Raw genomic sequence first — 22,237 nt, forward strand, 5'->3', positions numbered from 1 at the left:
TGCAAGGTATCACCATTGGAAACACATTCTCCCTCTGAAATCTGTGGGTAATGGTGGGATAATACCGTGAGAATGAGGACATTCCCTGTCAAAAGGCTGAATCCCTGATTCTCCTCTTTTTATGGGTTCATGGGGTCTCATTCTTGATCCTTCCCACATTGTCCTCACTTTTCCCTGCCCTGATAAGGGCATCTTATGTCTGGGTGCCATTTTCATCAGAATGCAAAGATTGACAAGTGAGTAGGGTCTTTGTGTGGCTGGAGCTTAAAGGCTGGAGGTGAACCCCAACATTTGTGCTGATGGTGCCTTGGAACCCTTGGCCTGGGAAGCACACAGAGGGGCACGTAGCACACACTTGGGAAGCCAGAGAAAGTTTTAGGGAGGAAGTGGTGTTGAAGCTGACATTAGAAGAATGAGCAGGGATCCAGGGGCAATAGGGGAGAGAATGGGGTGATCAACGTCACACGGGTGGCCCAGGTGTGAGGAAAGCACACCCAACCCAAGGGCACAGGAAGTCCAGTGTTGCTGGACATGGCCATAGGCGAAGAGAGGCGAAGGCCACCGCAAGGATTGGCAGGAGGCTGATAGCAAGGAGTCTCATGAGCCACCAGCTGGAGTTTAAATTTTCTCTCAAGATCCCTGGAAGGAGCATTACGTTTTATTAAACAGGGCTGGTTGGGAGAGGGGCTGATGTGACATGATTTGTCCTTTTAAAGGAGTCCTGTGGCTGTATCATGGTGGCTGGATTGCTGAAAAGGAAAACGAGTAGAGGCAGAGCTGCCATTTGGACGGATGTCTGTCACATTGATCCAGAGAAAAGACGTTTGCAGCCTGAACAATGACCGTGCCAATGGGATGGAGAGACTGCATGGAATCCAGTGGGTTTAGGAGGAAGTCTTAATAGGGCTGGGTGCTTCATTGGATGAGGACAGTAAGAAGGAGGCAGGGTGCATGCTGTGGGAACTGCAGGCACAGATGTGCTGCCCCCATTGAGAGAGGCCAGAAAGGGGTAGAGGCCAGATAGGGCTGGGCTGGGGCAAGGAAGATGAGATTAGTGCCAGCCGAGTGAGGCTTCCAGCATCTCTGGGGTGCCAACGGGGGGTCCCGTCAAGAAGAACCCCCTCACTGGTCCCTAACTTCTAATTTCCATTAGCTAAGCAGCATTGCTTCAGGAAAGGTTAGTACCTTATGGATTTTTCACTTGTAAGAGCAAAAGTCTTAAGATTAATTATTTCTTTTTCACAATTTTTGTATTGAATTAGGATAAACTGTATCCAGGTGGGAAGAAGCACATTTGTCCCAGGGCAAAGGATTTTATGTGAGGTCTACATAAGAATGGCGCACTCTATGTTCAATGTGTTATTTCAGTAAGAACCCAATCTTATTACCAAACTACGTAAATATCAACACATTAAGAAACTTGGCAGCACAAGAGGAATCTCTGTGCTGATGGAACAACTCTGTATCTTCATTGGTGGTGGTTGTATCAATCTATACATGTGCCCAAACCACACACACACACACACACACACACACACACACACACACACACAAATAAGTGCATATGGAGCTGGTGAGTAAGGCCTGTGGATTATACCAACACAATTGCCTGCTGTTGAAATTGTACTGTAATTTGCATCATGGAAATTGTACTGTAATTTGCATCATGGAAATTGTACTGTAATCGTAATGTGTTCATATAGTACTGTCACCCTGGGGGAGATGGCTGAAGGTTACATAGTGCCTCTCTATACTATCTTTGTAACTTCTGAATATCTGATTCTTTTGAAATAAAAAAAAAAAACTTTTTTTAATTAAGAAACTTTGTGTTTAAAAAGAAAGTAGACACAGCAAGATTTTGTGAAGCCCGCACCAAGGCTTCATGGGAGGTGTCTTCACTCACCTTTAGTGTGGGAAGGAATATTACTGAATCGATGTAAGTCTGGTGCCAGCCGTGCTTAAGCACTAAACCATCTAGCTCATCTCAACCTCGGATGTTTGGAACCCTCCACATTGTCACCCACAGTCAGGATTATTTAGGTCATTGCTCCCTGGCAACGTGGTTCCCTCCAGCAAGGTCGTTGTTCTGTTCCCTGGTTAAGAAGGATCAAAAGGATAGATTGCCAATTTCCTCTGACTTCCCTGTTCTCCTATCTTGAATCCTTTCACTATGAATAATGGAACAGAAATGAGAGGGACATTTTTTTAAAAAAGGAAATCTACTATGCTAGGTTGCTGTGCTGGGTCTTTGCGGAAGGCTGAGGGTACACGAGTGGTGGCGGTGGTGGTGGTGGTGAAGCTGTACAGCAGTCGTCAAGCAAGTTAAGGCTAGGAAAAATAATTTGAACAAAAATTAAAACTTTTTGGCTGGCACCATGGCTCATGTCTGTGATCCCAGCACTTTGGGAGGCAGAGGTAGGAGGACTGCTTGAGCCCCGGAATTCATGGTCAGCCTGGTCAACATTGTGAAGCCCAGTCTCTACAAAAAAAATACAAAAAACTAGCCAGGCATAGTGGCATGCACCTGTAGTACCAGTTACTCAGGAGGCTCACTTGAGCCTGGGAGGTTGAGGCCACAGTGAGCCCAGACCATGCCACTGCACTCCAGCCCGGGTGACAGAGTGAGACCCTGTCTCAAAAAAGCAAAAAAACAAAACACACACACACACACACACACACACACAAAACCTACAACTTTTTGTCATACCTAACATATAACATTAGCAAATCTGTCTGGCTGATTCCCAGTTGATAGGCACAGAATAATTTTTTTCATTGATCCATAACATTGGCACTTTTCACAATACTTCTGCTCAATCGAAGAAGCATTGGAGGGGTGATTTACTCCTTCTCTCCAGACTCCTGGAGGGACTTGCCTCGTGATGGCAAAATTGGAGTGAGGATAGTTGTTCTTGCCTGGTCTGGGTCCTGGCTTGTGCTTGGAGCTGCCTGTTAATGAGCCAAGTCCGTAGTCCTTCAACACAGATACAGCGAAAGCTGCAGATCCCACCTGCCTAGCCCTGGCCTGAGTGGGAAGGTTCAGTGTGGGGTAGAGGGGCAGGAAACAACAATTTTACATTGAATCCAAATTGCATTATCCAATCCCTTCCCTGCAAGAAATAGGATGCTGTACTGAATCCTTACATTTCTGTTTATTTTCTTCTATAACTTCAGAACTCAAGATAGACAAGTCTGAGATTGACATGCAATAGTAGTCTTTTATTATTAATAGCCTTGTGAGCAATTGAGTAGGTGGGCCGGAGAGAGAAAGAAGGAAAGAAAAAATAACCACCCTTTACCAATTCTGACCTTCCCGGATGCCTTTTCTTCAGTTACTAGACTGTTTAAGTAAAACTGGGCAAATGAAATAATCAGAAAACCAGGTTGTCTCTACTGAAATCATTCCATTTACTTTCAGATAACCAGTTTGCAGAAACACTTCTGTTCTTTGGTGCCAACGTGTTTCGTGTATTGCTATAAATGTGTGCAGCAGCAGGAAGCTAAGGTTAATTTGTATCAGATGTGGCACTCTATTGAATCTTATAGTTTATTGAAATGTTGCTTAAGCTGTAAAGGTTCAGTCCACATTCTCCCCCAAATTATTTCCTTATCCTTCCACCCAAGCTTCTCTTTCTGCATTTGGAACATCAGCAGAGCCCTCCTGTGGATAATTGAATGACTGTAATTTGTTGTTCTAAACCAGTGTTCCAGGGAAGGCAATTATGTCAGCTTTGTGTGTCAGCTAGTTAGTGGATTCTGATCTTGGGAGCTGGGAACTTTAATCGAATGTTTATTGCCATGTGCAAAATGAATGTGATTATAGACTAGATCTTGGCATTGCCAAAAGGAAAAAAAAACACACACACATCCAATTCAGAGCACTTCAAGAACGAAAGACAACCCAGGGAGCAGCTTTGTTTTGACATCGAGCGATCCACGTGATTTAAAGAGCCCCGTTAGGAAATACACCCACCAATGCCATGTGTCTACCTAAAGCCAAAATCTAAATGGAAGCAGACTCTTCTGAATAAGACAAAGAACCTAGCTTTTAAAGAAATAAACAAATCCCAGCACTTTGGGAGGCTGAGGTGGGCATATCATGAGGTCAGGAGTTCCAGATCAGCCTGACCAACATGGTGAAACCCAGTCTCTACTAAAAATACAAAAATTAGCCGGGCATGATGGCAGGCACCTGTAATCCCAGCTACTCAGGAGGCTGAGGCAGGAGAATCTCTTGAACCCGGGAGATGGAGGTTGCAGTGAGCTGAGATTGCACTACTGCACTTCAGCCTCGGTGACACAGTGAGGAAAAAAAAAGAAAGAAAAAATAAACATTTTTGTTGTGTCCTGGAACAAGCATACATAAATGTGAATAATGTCAAATCCACCACCCAGATCAAAATCAAGAACTTTTTTTTTAATTGCATTTTAGGTTTTGGGGTACATGTGAAGAACCTGCAAGATTGTTGCATAGGTACACACGTGGCAGTGTGATTTGCTGCCTTCCTCCCCATCACCTATATCTGGCATTTCTCCCCATGCTATCTCTCCCCAACTCCTCACCCCCCACTGACCCTCCCCTATTTCCCCCCAACAGACCCCAGTGTGTAGTGCTCCCCTCCCTGTGTCCATGTGTTCTCATTGTTCAACACCCACCTATGAGTGAGAACATGCGGTGTTTGATCTTCTGCTCTCCTGTCAGTTTGCTGAGAATGATGGTTTCCAGGTTCATCCATGTCCCTACAAAGGACACAAACTCATCGTTTTTGATGGCTGCATAATATTCCATGGTGTATATGTGCCACATTTTTCCTGTCCAGTCTATCATCAATGGGCATTTGGGTTGGTTCCAGGTCTTTGCTACTGTAAACAGTGCTGCAATGAACATTCGTGTGCACGTGTCCTTATAGTAGAACAATTTATAATCCTTTGGATATATACCCTGTAATGGGATTGCTGGGTCAAATGGAGTTTCTGTTTCTAGGTCCTTGAGGAATCGCCACACTGTCTTCCACAGTGGTTGAACTAATTTACACTCCCACCAACAGTGTAAAAGTGTTCCTATTTCTCCACATCCTCTCCAGCATCTGTTGTCTCTAGATTTTTTAATGATCGCCATTCTAACTGGTGTGAGATGGTATCTCAATGTAGTTTTGCAAAATCAAGAACTTTTAAACTCCAATCCACATTCTCATATATTATGTTACTACTGTTTGAGGTCTGCTCATTTTGCTGTGTTGAACAGATAATCAGAATTATAGTACTTGTATGTCTAGAAATATTTCTATATTGCTGTAACTTTTTTGGGGGGCGGGGAGACAGAGTCTTGCTCTGTGCCCCAGCCTGGAGCAGTACTGTGATCTCTGTGGCTCACTGTGACCTCAGTCTCCCGGGTCCAAGCCATTCTTGCGCCTTCTGAGTAGCTGGGATTACAGGCTCATGCAGTCATGCCCGGCTAATTCTTTCACAGTTTTAGACAGATGGTGTTTCGCCATGTTGGCCAGGCTGGTTTTGAACTCCAGGCCTCAGTTGATCCATCCTCCTCAGTCTCCTAAAATGCTAGTTTATAGGCATGAACCACAGTGCCTGGCCACCGTAAGTCTTAAAAGACATTTCGGTCAAGCAGAGAATATTACACTGGTGTTTTCCCTCAACATTTTGCTTCATTGTTTTCTGGCCTCTTTTCTGCTGATGAAGAGACTCTCGAATAGATAGCCATTCCCTCGGTTGAAGTATCTTTCCTTTCTAGCAGTTTGAAATTTTATTTATCATCTCTGATTTTGCTGTGATACATCTAAACATGGAATTTTGTGTGCGTGTTTATCTTACTAGGCTCTCAACTTGTTCTTTCAGTCTGAGGAGCTCTAATTTTCCTTCTCTTCTGGAAATAATTAGCCATGACCCTACTGGTTCTATTCTATTTCATATGTAGGGGGCTTTTCAGTATCTCCTCCACATCTCTTTACTTCTTTTTGATATATCTCTCTCTTCATCTCTCTGTGCTGCATTTTAGCTGATTTCTGCAATTCTGTCCTACAAAGTCACTCATCAACTTTTTCCCAGCTTGTTTAACTCATTGCAGCAGGCTTTTATTTCAGAACTACATTTTCTTTTTCACATTTTGTAATTGATCTTTATTGATCATTGATCCATGGAGCCGTATTGATCTTGATTCCTGAGTGCCATTTTTTTTGTTTCATAACTCCCTGTTCTTATTTACAGTTGCCGTCACTTCTTTTCCCTTTCTGGGGATTTTAAACACACACTTTTCAAGTCCTTTCCGTTTTCACTTATTTTTCTATTTTTTCCCAGTGTGCATTCTCCAATTTGTTAACTTTGTGTCTTACTTCAGAGGCGACTGATTGGGGAGATTCTTTATCATGTTCATTTAGGGCTCGTTTGGCATAGGAGCTGTATTTTCTCTCCCCCAGGCATTACCTTTTTCTGTTTGATAATGTCAGGTAGCCTCAGTCAGATCTCCAAGAGACCAAGGTTCAGAGGAAGAGTGTCATTAGCAGTTCGGGGTTCTCACCTGGAGACTTCATGGCAGCTGCGCTCCTGGAACTGGTCAGCCAAGTTCTCGGTCCATGTTTTCGTCCTGCTCCTACAGGCCAAGAGCTCAGTCCACTGTTGCTTGTCTCCCTTTTCCTTCTTCACAGACACGTGGCCACGTCTGGTTGCCATCCTGGGGCAGGGGCGGTGGGGGGCAGAGCATTTGAGCTTCTTTCACAGATGAGAGAAGATAACCACAGCCCTTGGTCTCATGAAGGGTGACTCTTGCCCTGCAGCCTCCCTGGGGCCACATAACTGCTCAGGGCTGACGTAATGGCTCCTGCATCTGCCCTTCCCGGCTCCTGTGGCCGGAGAGCTCCAGTCTCAGCCCTCCTCTTCTTGCTTCTATCCACTTAATGATGTACAGACTTTCTTAACCTTGATTCCCCCATGTTGACTGGAATTTGGGGGTCTCTTTCCTTCCTCTCTGTCCCACCAGTACCTCCCAAAGTCCTCTGGAGACTCCCCTTTCTTGGGCTTTTTGCCCGCCCTCCTGGGCAATCTCACCCTTACCCCTGTTCTCACGTGTCCTGTGACTTCCGACACTCCAAGCTGTTCTGAGCTGCAGACACTGTAAGTGTCCATGGGATGCCCCTAGGTGCCTCTTAATGTACACACCCCAAATCCAGTTCCTTCATAGCTTCCCCATACAAGGTTTCCCATGCAAGCAATGTCTTACAAGCTTCCCCATACAAGCGACGAAGGGCCTGAGTTTGCGGTGTGTACATTTTGAGGCACCTAGGGGCATCCCTCCTGCTCTTCTTCTTCCTCACTAAGCTCTTCATTTCCAACTTCAGTGGATGTCCAGTCATCCACAGGAAAAAGATGTCCTTGTGCCTATTCCTGTGATCAGCTGCCAATGTAATCAGCTCTCCTAGAACTCAACTAACTCCCTTCTTTCTGTCTCCACCAACACTGACTTGCTTCAGGCCCATAAAAACGTCTCCCCTGGACAACCTATCCAAGGCACAGTCTTGGTGCCTGCTTGTGATCAAGGGTTAGACTACGTAGTCACTCACTCACTCACTGCTGTTCATCCCCTTCTCCCATCCTGCAAACTGCTGCCACTCTGATCTTCCTAAAACGTAATCAAAATTCTCAAAAACATACCCTTAGCCTCTATTCTGGAAAATCGACATTAGCAATATTAGCGTGGTCAATGGGTTTGGGGCCCCCTGCATCGTTCTTGATGCTTCAGAAACACTCCCGCTCACCTTGGCCTCCTGGTTCACACACACAGTCGCTCTCCCAGGACTGTCCTGCTTTTGTACACTATCACACAAGGGAAAACATCTACTCTTTCTTCAAGGAGGTCCTGGTCTGTGAAGCCTTCCCTGAGTCTCTCAGTTCAAGGCATGGTACTTCCAGGTGTCTGCTGGGTCCTGTGTCTGCAGGAGGTGTTTGCTTTCCCTCTGGTTCATGCACCACTCCCCCACCCTGCAAGGGCAAGGCTCTGACTCCTCTGAGTCAGAGGAGTGAGGTTCAACCAGGAGGCAATGTGTCCCTTCCTCAACTTGTGCATTTGGTTGGGTAGCAGAAAAGGAAGCAATGTCTGTGCTCTGGGGCATCCAGGGAATTTTCTTAGTACCACTATTTCCGATATTCTTTGACTTCTTTTGTGGACTCTTGCTATAGGCAGTTATTGACATCTCATATCAATTTTTATAAAAAACAGAGAAACCTGATTCTCTTTCCCTCTCCAATATGGCTATTGCTGAAATTCAAAATACCTGGGAGAGGTAATGATTAGATGGGGCGGAGAATGAATGGGTACTTCACTGACACCTCAAAACCCCTGTGAGGCAGGCATAAAATTCTCATGATGACTCTGGAAGAGGCCAAGACTTGGAGAGGCACAATTCAGCAGTGGTTAGGAACCCAGCTCTTGGGGAATGCAAATTAAAGCCGCAGTCAGATACCACTACATCACCGCTAGAAGGGCTATACTTAAAAATACTAGCCATGTCAAGCACTGACAGGAATGTGGAAGAATCAGAACGCTCACACCCTGCTAGAAGGAATGTGAAATTGATGTAAACAATTTGGAAACAGTTTGACAGTTTCTTAAAACCTGAAACATACACCTACCCTATGACCCAGGCATTTCTCTTTTAGGTATTTACCCAAAAGAAAATAAAGCAAATGTCTGTTCAAAGACTGATACACAACTGTTCATAGCAGCTTTATTTGTAAATGCCCCGAACTGGAAGCCACCCAATGTCAATCATCAGGGAAGGGAGAGACAGATTAGGGTTGGCCACACAATGGAACACTACTCAGTGGTAAAAAGGAACAAATTACTGATGACATGCAGCCACATGGATGGATCTCAAAGTATTTACATGGAGCTAAAAAAGCTGTAAAAAAAAAAAAAAAGTAGATATGATCCCATTTATATAATATTCTAGGAAAATGAAAATTATTCCATAGTGACAGGAGCAAATGAGTGTGGACAGGTTGGGGTGGGTTGGGGACGGTGGGGGGAATGACAGAGGGGAGCCTCCTGCAGGATGACCTCAAGTGCAGTGATGGCTCCCCTGGCATATACACGTCAGAACTTACCAAACTGTGCACCTCAAGCACGTGTATTCCATTAATTGTCAGTAATACCTCACTAAAGTTGTATAAAAAAAGAAAAAGAAATCTTGCCAAATATTCATGTTCATCTATCATTTTTAATAATATAACTCCCCTCTCCAACAACTGAACACTAATAATGGGATACATGAATTCAACATTTGTGTCCAACCAAAATTCTTATGTTAAAGCACAAACCTCCGCTGTAATGATATCTGGAGACAGGCCTTCGGGAGGTAGTTGGGATTAGATTAGCCATGAGGTTGGTGCCTTTGTGATGGGATTGGTGACCTTATAAGAAAAGGCTGAGAGAGAGAGAAATGAAATCCCAAAAGGGCCTGCTGAGCCTATTAGTAAGAACTCACCTCTGGCTCTGCCCCCGCACCTCCCTGCAGGCTGACCTTACTTGCACACTGGACTCCTGCCTTCCACATTTCTGTTTCCATCTCCCTCACTGCAGCTGGCTCCACGAACAGGGACCGCTGGACCTGCCCAGGCTGGAGGGTGCAAATGTTGACTCAGGCTGATGATCAGTTCAGGACATTTCTGATCATGAACTAAGGCTGACTCAGCACCAGCTGATGTACAAATTTTGCACCTGAGTCACTTTTTTTTTCAGATCAGATAGTTTCACAGCGGCTCTATTAATAAACATGACAGTGAATGCAGCCCAAATAGCTCTGAATCCTTCCTCAGCCCACCTTCTCTTCTTGGAAGTGTGAGCTTGGGAGATGGGCCGGGCCTCGGGGTGCAGGACACCTGATGGGGCCATGTAGAAAAGCCACGTCCTACCAGGGAGGGCCAGCCCTCCTGCCTGCTAACGTGATGTCCATAACTGCTGAGACAACCAGCATTTTCCTTCCGAGCTGGCTACCCACCAAACCTGATGAGTCACTTTGCGCCTTTCATTTGCCTGAAGCTGAGACACGATGCACAGAGAGCAAGAAGGACTAGAATGATTGGTAGAGATTCTAAATGCAAATAAATGGATGATTCCTATTTTTTAGAGGACAGGAATTCAAAGGTAGTCTCAGCATCCCATTCACTTAGTTATATTTCATATAACATTTTATATGTCATCTGTTCTGTGCACTCTGTATAGTTTATTTAGAAATATAATTTGGGCTGGGTGCAGTGGCTCATGCCTGTCATCCCAGCACTTTGGGAGGCTGAGGTGGGCGGATCACCTGAGGTCAGGAGTTCAAGACCAGTCTGACCAACATGGAGAAACCCCATCTCTACTAAAAATACAAAATTAGCCAGGCATGGTGGCGGGTGCCTGTGATACCAGCTACGAAGGAGGCTGAGGCAGGAGAATCACTTGAACTTGGGAGGCAGAGGTTGCGGTGAGCCTAGATGGTGCCATTGCACTCCAGACTGGGCAACAAGAGTGAAACTCCATCTCACAACAAAACAAAACATAATTTGGATAGTTGTCATAGTTTTAGTCATTCATTTTATTTATTTATTTATTCTGCAAATGCCAATTCTGTGCCTGGAACCCTGCTCAGTACTGGTGATTCAGTGGTGAGCAAAATACACACATTCTGCTCTTCCAAGACTAACATGCCACAGATGTCAATTAAACACACACACACACACACACACACACGAAGAGCTGTAACATTTACACAGAGTTATAACTTATACATGCACACATAGATGCACGCATTACACACTCACACAGAGCGTTATAAACTACAACAACTTATGTGAAGGAATAGTCTAGAATGCTATAGAAGCATAGAATAGAGGGTCTGATTTAAATTGCTGGGAAAAAGTGGTCAGGGAAGTTTGTGCTAAAACAATGACATTTAAGCTGGGATGATAAGGAGGAGTAGCAGGTAGGCAGCATGTGAGTATGTGTGTGTCTGGGAGGGAGGAGGGAGGCGCTGTGCACTGAGAGGGAAAGGCCTGCATGACTCACCTGCCAGGGGACCCTACCTGGCACATCAAGGCACTTAATAAGGGACCAGAAGGCTGGTGCTTGGAGCTGGGGTGCATGCTGCAGAATGAGTTTGGGAAGTTTATCCTAGGGGCAGTGGAAATCCACTGAGGGGTCTGAGCAAGAGATAACAGGCTCCAACATCTATCCTAAGTCGACTCTTGGAACCCCATGGGGAATAGTCTAGAAGACTACTCAGAGAGTCTTGGCAAAAAGCCAGGTGAAAACAGCTGAAGCCGTCATGGTCAGAATGAGACTAGACATATTTGATCTCTGTTTGGAGATAGAGTCAGCTTTGGTTTGTGAGTGGATCAGACAGTGGGCGTGGTTGTCAGGGATGGGTTCCAGATTTCTGGTTTCTGGCTTGATTATGGTGTCTTCGTGGCCTTTCTTGTTCACTGCACCAGCCTCATCTCCTGGGCTCTGCAGCAGCTTCCTAACCAGACGCATGCTCCTGACCCCACTAGCCGCATCCTCAAAACTGCAGAGCGAGCTCATACAGCGTGAGGTTTTGTGAACCTAAATCAGATCCTGTACATCTTCAGCCTAATACAGTCCCACATTTTCCTATTGCATTCAGAATGAGGTTCTACATCTTTGTCTTTCCGTGGTGGCCATCAGGGCTGTTCACCATCAGCCTGGTCTCCCTTCTCCTCAGAACATGGTAGGGCTGCCCTTCCCTGACTGGCAGGCAGGCTGAGCCATGGGACTTAGGGTCAATGAAATGCAGGGGGAGGTGATATGTGTCACTTCAAGGTCAAAGACTTCAGAGACAAAGCATGATTCTCCTTGTTACTCCTCAGTGAACTTAAGGAGTGAGCATGAAAATAACCTTTACTATTCAAAACCGCTGAACCATGGGGACTGTTTGTTACTGCCACCTAACCTAGGATTTCCTGACTGATACACATAGATTTCAAGCCAACAAGACCTTGCCTTCTTAACTCTCTGACCTCATCTCCAACTACCCTCCCTCCTGCTCCATGTCCATGCCCAGCTCAGTCCCAATTTGTGGCCTTTGCATCTGCTGTTCCCTCTCCTTTGCAAGTTCATCTCTTACCTTGTTGAGTGACCAGCTCCCTACATCAGCAGCCCAAATGTTCCCTCCTTAGAGATGCCTTCCTAGGAGAGGTATCTATACACCCTGCGGCATACCAACACCACTCAGAGAAAACTAATCTATGAGAATCATTAGAAACTTAGAAAAGAGAAGCACAACATGTTTGCTATAATTTAGTCCTAGGCTTCCCGATACTCTTGTTTGATCATTATCTAGAATTATCTGGTCAAACTGTTCATTCTTTTATTATCTGTCTTCCCCCCAAAAGATGAAGATGGTATGAATGTCACCTAGTTGGTTCTCACTCTCTTTCTGGGAAAAATAAACTCTGCATGTGTTGAATGAAAAAATGGGAAAACCTGAAGGAAGAGAAGACTGAAGAGACAAGATAAGGCATGTGGTTTCACGAGGCTCCCATAGGACAGCTGGGCAGCTGTCACATGAAGAAGGTGGTTGGATGTGCAGGTTTGGATGGGGTGAAATGTGTGAGTCACTGGCCTACTAACAGTATTTGAAGCAGACCAGTCGCAGTGGCTCACGCCTGTAATCCCAGCACTTTGGGAGGCTGAGGCGGGTGGATCATGAGGTCAGGAGTTCAAGACCAACCTGGCCAAGATGGTGAAACCCTGTCTCTACTAAAAATACAAAAAAATTAGCCAGGCATGGTGGTGAGAGCCTGCAATCTCAACTACTCAGGAGGCTGACGCAGAGAATTGCTTGAACCCAGGAGGCGGAGGTTGCAGTGAGGCAAGATCATGCCACTGCACTCCAGCCTGGGCAACAGAGCAAGACTCTGTCCCAAAAAAGAAAAAAAAAGAAAAAGAAAGAAAGCTTGAAAACAAATGAGATCGGCTGGGCGCAGCGGCTCACGCCTGTAATCCCAGCAGTTTGGGAGGCCAAGGCCGGCGGATTATGTGAGGTCAGGAGTTCAAGACCAGCCTGACCAACATGATGAAACCCTGTCTCTACTAAAAATTGAAAATTAGTCTCGTGTGGTGGTGCATGCCTGTAATCCCGTCTACTAGGGAGGCTGAGGCAGAAGGATTGCTTTAACCTGGGAGCTGGAGGTTGCAGTGAGCTGAGATCATGCCATTGCATTCCAGAAAATAAATGAGATCAACCAGTACACAAGGATGGAGAAGGCTTTTTTTTTTTTTTTGAGATGGAATCTTGCTCTGTCGCACAGGCTGGAATGCAGTGGCACAATCCTGGCTCACTGCAACCTCCTCCTGCTGAGATAAAGCAATTCTCCTGCCTCAGCCTCCCCAGTAGCTGGGATTACAGGCATGTGCAACCACGCCTGGCTAATTTTTGTGTATTTAGTAGAGATGGGCTTTCAACATATTGGTCAGGCTGGTCTTGAACTTCTGACCTCAAGTGATTCACCCACCTTGGCCTCCCAAAGTGCTAGGGTTACAGGTGTGAGCCACTGTGTCTGGTCTGAGAAGCCTCTTTTTTAGTTAGGCTTCTCCAGAGAGATAGAGCGGGTAGGAATTTAGAGAGCAGTTTAGAGATATGTGGGAAAGGGATTTCTTAGGGAATTAGCTTACTCAATCACGGAGGCTGAGAAGTCCCTCAACAGGCTGTCTGCAAGCTGGAGAACAAGGGAAGCTGCAGCCTTCACACCAAGGAAGCCAGCAGGGTCCCTCTCAGTGTCTCCCCTCTGAGGCTGAAGGCCTGAGAGCCTGGGGACCTGCTGGAGCCAGTCCCAGAGTCCAAAGGCTGGTGAACCTGAAATTCTGAGATCCAAGGACGAGAGAAGATGGGTGGTGTCCCAGCTCTGGAAGACAGAGACTCAGAATGAGTCCTTCCTCTGCCTCTTTGTTCCTTCTGGGCCCTGACTGATTGGATGATGCCTGCCTGCCCCGAAGGCAGAAGTTTTCTATTCGATCCACCGACTCAAGCTTGATCTCCTCTGGAAACAGCCTCGCAGACACCCCTGAGGCCGCCCAGTCACTCTAGCCAAATGCCAAACCACCTGGGAAGCAGAGGAATGGGTTCAATGCCTCCTGAAGCGCTGAGATTGATGCTTTGCCGGCTGTCTGATAGATCTCTTAATGCAGTCACATTGACGCCACGGATCAGCCTTCACAAGTATTTCTCTCTTAGTCATTTTTGTGCTGCTGTAACAGAAAACCATAGGCTGGGTAATATATAAGGAACACACATTTGTTTCTCACAGTTCTGGAGACTGGGGAGTGGAAGATCAGGGCAGCAGCAGGTCTGGTCATCTGGTGAAGGCTGCCTCCTCTGGAGGGAGGGAGGGACACTGTCCTCACCTGGCAGAAGGCAGGAGGGTAAGAAGGCTGAACGCAGAGGGAAGCCTCTTCTGTGAAGTCCTAAGTCGCACTCAGGAGGGAGGAATTTTGTGCCTTCATTACCTCTTGTTTTTTTTTGAGATGGAGTCTCATACTGTTGTCCAGAGTACAGTGGCACTATCTCGGCTCACTGCAACCTCCGCCTCCCGGGTTCTAGTGATTGTCCTGCCTCAGCCTCCTGAGTAGCTGGGATTACAGGTGCCCACCACCAAACCCAACTAATTTTTGTATTTTTAGTAGAGATAGGGTTTCACTATGTTGGCCAGGCTGGTCTTGAACTCCTGACCTCAAGTGATCCACCAGCCTCAACTTCACAAAGTGCTGGGATTACATGTGTCAGCCTCTGTGCCCAGCCCTTCCTCACCTCTTAAAGACCCTATGTCTCAATACCCTTTTGGTGTAAGTCTGCCTTTTAGGAACAGAAAACGGCTACGCTTTTTGAAAACCTGATTTGTCTTCCTTTCTAACTATGGGATTTACACAACTCTCTTTCACTCATTCTTGCCTTGCGGTTTCACACTTTCTCTCTTTGGGGCCTCACTGTTGTTCTCTTCATTTCCTATCTTTTAGAATGAAGAATATAATATTTAATATATAATATTGTTCATATTGATGTTAATATTATATTAATATTAAGTATACCATATTTATATGAATTTTCTCTTGTATTTGAAGGAAGGGACACTCAGTTCTTAGTCTTTAATGTTTGGTTTACAAAGTTGTGTGTATACCTATGGTTTAACTGTCAGAGTTTAGAAGAAGCAAATAGGAATTTTGGCGATGCCTTATCCACGGAAAGAACCGCCATCCTCTCTCTCCTTCATACCCTGATTTTTGTTAATTTGCTGTGATAAATCAACAGTGTTGTTATAATACCACTTTTTTCTTTCTTCTTGTAGGAATATTCTTTTGTAAAAATAGATCAAGGCCTTTACCACTCAGATTAGAAACAGGACTTCCGATGATGACTTGTTCTTCTCCGTGAAACTCTCATTAGAGGCCAGTGGATTTCTTCCTGGCCTGTGGACTTTCTTCCTGTTTTTTAGGTTCCTGGAGGTAGCAGCACGCTTGTGAATTTGTTTCGCACGCTCTCCTTCTTTTCTGTATTCTTTCCGTAATGTCATGGACACTCTTAATGGGACGTTTTGGGGCTTACCAGGAACAGCTAGGATGTCAACACATTGACCTCAAGGGCAGAAGCTTGTTTTCAGTGAGATCATAAAATTGTGATCTTCAAAGAGCGTCCTGCTCCTGGGAGCTTCCTGGGGACATGATTGCAGGCACCATCTTTGGAGTCCAGAAGACTTACTTGCTTTATACACTCTGGGCCTGAGTTGCTTCTTCTGCAAAACAGGGACTCACAGAACCCTTGTGAGAAAGGCGTGATTATCCATGAGAAGTGTCTGTGAGGCAGGCACCGGAGGCCAGCAGACAGCAAGGGCTTGCAACTGACCTTGCCGAGTTGTGGTCTACCCAAGATCGTTTGACTTGTGTGCATTCTAAATTGTCCCATGAGATTGCTGTAACGTTTACTTGGGGTGGGTCGGGGATGCTGGAGGAGGTTTCTGGACCAATTTCTTCTTTCTCCCCAACCTTATGAGGATGCTGTGGGTTCTGCGCTCCCTCTAGTGGTAAAACTGAACACCTTGACTGTGAGAGCCGCGTTGCTCAGGGCTGAGATGGTTGTGTTCACGGTGTGGGGTCCTCTCTTTGTTCTCCTGCCCTGGCTAGGGATGCAGTCTGCACCCTCCACTCTTGGAGATTCTGAAGAATGCAGAAACACTTTGGAGAATGTTCTGATCACGGAATTTGTTAGGACAGAGTCCTACAAGAACGAATTTGAGGATTTTACGCATCTGCATATATCTTTGACCTTAAAACCCTATTAATTTTTCATTGCCCTTTTCCACACTAATTATACTTATCTTTGCAAGGGTATTATACTTCCTTCCAACAGGATTTCTTACTCCCTCGAGTGATTTTGATAATCTTCATAATCCTGTTAAAAATAGCCATAATTCGTTCAAGTATATGAAAGTTGAGTACAAAATTAGTTTGGCTGGTTGACTCACTGCATTTTAAACCCAAGGATGTGGGAAGGATGTCTTAATACAGCCATGTAAGTTTTAAAGGTGGGGTTTAACTTAAACAAAGAATTCTGCTTTGAATGTGCCTGAGCAAGTGTTGTGTCTAATTTAAGTTTTCTAAAGCCATGATAGAATTTCTGTTGGTGTTATTAGGTTTTAGAAGTTCAGTTAAATATTCCGTCTTTTTGTCTCAGTGATGTTTGTGAGGACAAAATAATTAAGATTGTGTCTCTTTTCATGGAATCAACCTGGATGTCCATCAATGGTGGACTGGATGAAGAAAATGTGGTACATATACACCATGGAATACTATGCGGCCACAAAAGAGTGAAATTATGTCCTTTATGGATGCGGCTGGAGGCCATTATCCTGAATGAAGTAGTGCAGAAACAAAGAAGCAAATGTCACATCTTCTCAGTTATAACCGGGCGCTAACGCTTGGTGCACACAAGTGTAAAGATGGGGACAGTAGGCACTGGGGACTCTGAAAAGAGGGAAGGAGGAAAAAAGGGAGGGAGGGAGGAGGTAGAAAGGGCTGAAAACTTTCTGTTTCTACTGTGCTCACTATGTGGGTGATGGAATCAATAGAAGCCCAAACATCAGCATCACACAATATACCCTCAAAACAAACCTGCACATGAACCCCTCAATCTAAAATTTAAAAAAAAATTAAAAGGCTATGTTTTTGAAGATATTTCCCACCTGCATCTGAAAGAAGAATAAACTACACAACTTTGAATCATACTAAGGAAGTAATAGGATCTTAGAGGTGAACCAGAGATCTCAGAGGTCCTCGTCCACACACCTCCTGATGCAGAGATTCTTTCCATAGCATCCCTGAGAGAGGGCGGGCCAACCTCAACCAGATCCATCAGGATGCTTTTGTTTGCAAGATGCAAAATGAGACCAAACCAAACCATGTGACTTTTCAGTGATGGGAGCTCACTGACAGCGTCTCCATGTTTACACTGGAGTATGAGAGGGGACTGGCCGAGAAGCCAGTGTAGCAGCCAGCTGTTCGGGTTGCTAGGATCCCAGGCCATATCTCCCTGGGTCCCAGGAGAGCAAGCTTCCCTCTTTCCCCAGCCCACCCCCTTTCCAGGTCATAATGCTAATGATAAGAACAGGTGCAACAACATGGGTGTAAAGCCCCTTGATTTCTTTTTTAAGCAACTCAGGTTTTACTAGAGTCCACAGGTGGAGCACAGACCCATAGACTGGAGAAGCTGTGGAGACCACAGGCTCAGACTGCCCTTTTCTGGCGAAGTCATTTTCTTCTTCATAATATTCCTGCTATAGCACAAACTCCCCCTGGGCCCTCCCCACTGGTTTCCCCTAGACACAGCTCACTCAGCACCCCCACAGTCTGAATGGATGATTATCCCTTTGTGTGTGGTTTTTCTCAATTCTGACTTTGCTCTCATAAAGGCGGAGGCCTTGGCCAGGACGAAGGGGTTTGGGGATGGGTGGGGAGTGAGGCAGCCATGCTCATGAGCAGGTGTCTTCTGTCCCTGCTGAGGCTCCCTCGACTGCTCCAAAGAATTCAGACCTGCCTGTTTTCTCTCTCTCACTCCAAAACACTGGTTTCTCTCTCTTCAAAGTCTGCCTGAGCTGCAACTTTTTCCCAAAATTTAACAATTTAATTACTTGATGCCTTCCTTTTTTTTGTTTTAGATGGAGTCTCACTGTCACCCTGTCTGGAGTGCAATGGTGCAATCTCAGTTCACTGCCCTCTGCCTCCCAGGTTCAAGCGATTCTCTTGCCTCAGCCTCCCGACTACAGTAGCTGGGATTACAGGTGCCCGCCCCCACACCCGGCTAATGTTTTGTACTTTCAGTAGGGACAGGGTTTCACCATGTTGGGTAGGCTGGTCTCGGACTGCTGACCTCGTGATCTGCATGACTTGGCCTCCCAAAGTGCTGGGATTACAGTTGCGAGCCAGCGGGCCTGGCTTGCCTTTCTTTTTGTAAGCATTTATTTTAGGTTCAGGCGTACACGTGCAGGTTTGTTACAAAGCTAAATTCCTGTCGAGAGGTCCATCGTACAGATTATTTTAACACCAGGAATTAAGCCCAGTCCCCAGCGGTGGTCTTCTCTGCTCCTCTCCCTTGCCCGACCCTCCACCCTCGAGTAGGCCCCAGTGTCTGTTGTGTTCATGAGTTCTTTGTGTTCCTGAGTTCTCATCCTTTAGCTCCAGGACGTCTTTCATTCTTTCTTCCAATCAACCCTCCCGGTGGGAAGCCCAGAGACCACGAGCTTCGGGCGCTGTGGTCAGGCAGGCCTGTGCCCCCAGGGGCCCCTCTGTGCCTCCATTGGCCGGGGTTTTTATGGCAGCTGGGGCTGGCCAGCTCTTCCATCACGTGGGTGCCCACAGGAAAACTGGGAATGGAGTGTGCTGCTTATACAAGCGCTAGGGAGCTAGCCACAAACGTATACCGTATCGCCCCCTTCTAGAAAATTTCCAGCCATGAGACCCTCACCACCTTAGAAGGTGCCTGCTTCATGGTTGGCTGGCTTTCGTTGGCACAGGCCTGGGAACCAGGCTTCCTATGTTCAAATCCCAGTTCTACCAGTTGGCAGCCCATGATATTGGGCAAGTTTCCTGACTGCATTGGGCTCCGCTGCCTCCTGTGGAAGGTAGAAATTCTCATCGTTCCACCACAGCATTGCTGTGAGAATCGGCGGGAGGACACGCAGAAGGCACCTGACGCGTTGCACCTGCACAGCAACTGCAGCCTCTGCTCCCGTTTACCCCCAGCGTTCCTCCTTCTGGCCTTCAGCCATCAATTCTATTCCTATCACATGGAGGCCACGGAGTCCGCCTACCCTTGCGTCTGTGTTTGTGGCATTTGGGCCAGCTCTCACTGCTTCACAAAGAATCGCCCTTGATTCTTCCCCAGGCCAAATTGCCGGCTCCTCCAACTTCTCCTGAGTTGGCCTCCCTGCCTCGTACTTCCCTTTCTCACTTCCGTGACCCCACCTCTCCCTTCCCTGCTGTCCCCCCACCACACACACAGCACGCCCTGCCCATCCTGTGCACTGACTTTTCCATCCTGGGCCCTCTCAGTCTGGCATGAGATGTCCTCTCCCCACTGCCTCCATCATCTCCCTGAATGACACCTGCTTTCCTCAGTGCCTGATTTAGGTAATGCTTCCTCCAGGAAAGCCGAATATCTTAAGACTAGTGAGGGCTAGGGCCTCCTCACCCCACTCCCTTCCGGCTTGCCTCTCTCTTTGTTAGACGCTTCCTGAGCCATGAATCAACTCTGTCTGTTGGTCACTCTTCCCAGAGTGTAAGCCCCTGGAGGGCAGGAGGCTGTCTTCCTCAGCTCCACCCTTCTGTTGTCTAGAAGAGAGCCTAGCATACAGGACAAGCTCAGTAGAGATTTGCAGAATGAATGAAGGAAGGAAGGAGCCAGCCCTGATGCACTAGGTGTGGGCTGACGAATGCAGAGAAAGCAGGAATGCCCCCGGCTTTGCTAGCTCTGCTTGGCAGGAAATGAGGACAGAGCAGTACTCAGGTGTGCTGTTGGCTGAAAGCTCGCGGTGTGCACACATGCAGTTCCTGCTGCACGCATTCATAGAGGGCAGACGGATCTTTCTCAAATGCTTGCCGCTTGCCATTCTCATTGTGTGTAACATTAAAGGGGGGAAGGAAATTTGCAAAAATGAGAGTGACAATTGGTGCTGATCATGTTTTCTACTCTGCAAACCTCATCTGTAAACACGTCGGGTGGGTTGTAAGCTTGAAAAACGGTTCAAGAAAGAATCTCAGGGAGGTTTCAGGAAGGGCTTTTAAAAGACAGCATCTGGTCCTAGGAAATATACATAGACAAATGGGATGGCTAAGTAGAACAAAGAGAATGAGAGTGAAAGTGTGAATCAAGGGCACGGACGTTTGAAAGTGGCAAAGAAATGTAATTAAAACCATCCTATATAGGAGCAGTATCAACAACATTCTCCCAGGCAAATACGCACAGACCCTCTCTCCCTCACACACACACGTACAGGATCACACACACACACACACACACACACACACACACACACACAGAGAAAAGATGCAAGATAACTACTATGATATAATTGACTAATAATGAGGATTATTTTTACAGCCTGTAATGAAATAATATCACAGCACAGACTCATAATTCTTCTTCCTCCCTGAATCTCACTTGTTTAACTAGAACAGAAGTAGGAAGAAAAAAGGATCCCTCCATTCATCCTTCGGAGAACAGCTAATAATTGGGAAAAGCTGCCTGAATATTATACAGGCAGATGTGAGTCAGCCCATATGTTTCCATCCTCAGGGATCAAAGAATTCTAGGTTTGTCTGTGAGGAGGGAGGGATGGAAATGAGAAGGGTCTTTTAAAACTAAATGAAACTGTGAGGAGATACTGTCTCTTCTGGATTAAAAAAACATACTTTTTTCAGACTGGCATGGTGGCTCATACCTGTAATCCCAGCACTTTGGGAGAATGAGGTGGGTGGATCATTTGAAGTCAGGAGTTCCAGACCAGCCTAGCCAACATGGTAAAATCCCCATCACTGCTAAAAATACAAAATTAGCTCAGTGTGGTGGTGGGTGCCTGTAGTCCCAGCTACTCAGGAGGCTGAGGCAGGAGAATCACTTGAACCCAGGAGGTAGAGTTTGCAGTGAGCTGAGATCACGCCACTGCACTCCAGCCTGGGCAACAGAAAGAAACTGTCAAAAAAAAAAATAAAAACTTATTTTTTTCAACTTGCCTTTTTGGGGGATTCATTAGAGTCTACATTGGGGCTTCCCTAAAGAAAACTGGGAGAGAGCTGCAGAAATACACTATAGAGAAGTCCGAAAAGAGAGACATGCAAAAAATAACCCCAAAGGACTTAAATACTTAAATATTATGACTTAAAACATAGCTCACCACCCCGTTCGGAATGTTTTCCTTCACTTGCACTTGCAGGAGCACAGATACCTTTTGTTTGCCAGAGAAATACAGGGAAAGCTCATTTTATGTACCCAGTCTTCCTGCCTTACAGGAAAGCTGACCGTTTTCCGTGTCAGTAAATCCGGATCTATTCAGATGAGCTTTTCACCGTGCAATTTCTGATTCCAGTCGTAAATGCCACATAGCTCTTTCTGGGTATGTGTGATGCTGTGTCGCATGAAACCTGAGAGCACCGTAGCTGTCAATCCAAAATCCACACACTTAGCTTTCAAACACCATACAAGCTCATTTATTTTCTCAAATTAGTTTTTGCCTAACTAAGTGTTAAAATGCGTTTAGAACCCGCGGGCGCGCATGGGTGGCACAGGTCAGCAGCCCTCCTGGGCGGTGCCGCACGCAGGGACAGGCGGCCCCAGGCGGACCCTGACACCTGCCCCGGGACGCCCGGCCCCGCTCCGGTTCTCGCTCTGCGCTTCTTCTCGCCACCACCAGGGGGCAGGCTCCCAGCGCGATGAAAACCCCGCGCTCCCTGAGGCTGCCCGGGTTGGCCGCGCCGTCCGCTTCCGCGCTGGGCACCCTGGAGGGTGGTCCTGACCACCTTGGCGCGGGTTCAGCATGGCAGGCCGAAAAAGCCGCATCTAGGAAGCCAGATTCTACTGGGCCGCTGGGAAGCCTGGAGGTAGTTCTTCCTCCCTCCCTCCCTCCCTCCCTTCCCTCCTCCCTTCCTCCCTCCCTCCCTTCCTCCCTCCCTTCCTTCCTCCCTCCC

At 46.5% G+C, this 22,237-nt stretch overlaps 1 long non-coding RNA gene across 1 annotated transcript in view; it reads right to left on the bottom strand.

Moving 5' to 3' along the window:
* Positions 1-22,237, bottom strand: part of LOC116551612 — a 270,657-nt gene that overhangs the window by 183,082 nt on the left and 65,338 nt on the right. Inside the window, exon 2 of the long non-coding RNA XR_004269018.1 lies at positions 16,374-16,377. This is a non-coding gene — a long non-coding RNA (uncharacterized LOC116551612). The remainder of the gene's footprint in view (positions 1-16,373; positions 16,378-22,237) is intronic.

The sequence above is a fragment of the Sapajus apella genome, unplaced genomic scaffold (genome assembly GCF_009761245.1).
Source record: "Sapajus apella isolate SASKATOON/1434 unplaced genomic scaffold, GSC_monkey_1.0 scaffold10, whole genome shotgun sequence".
Taxonomy (NCBI): Eukaryota; Metazoa; Chordata; class Mammalia; order Primates; family Cebidae; genus Sapajus; species Sapajus apella.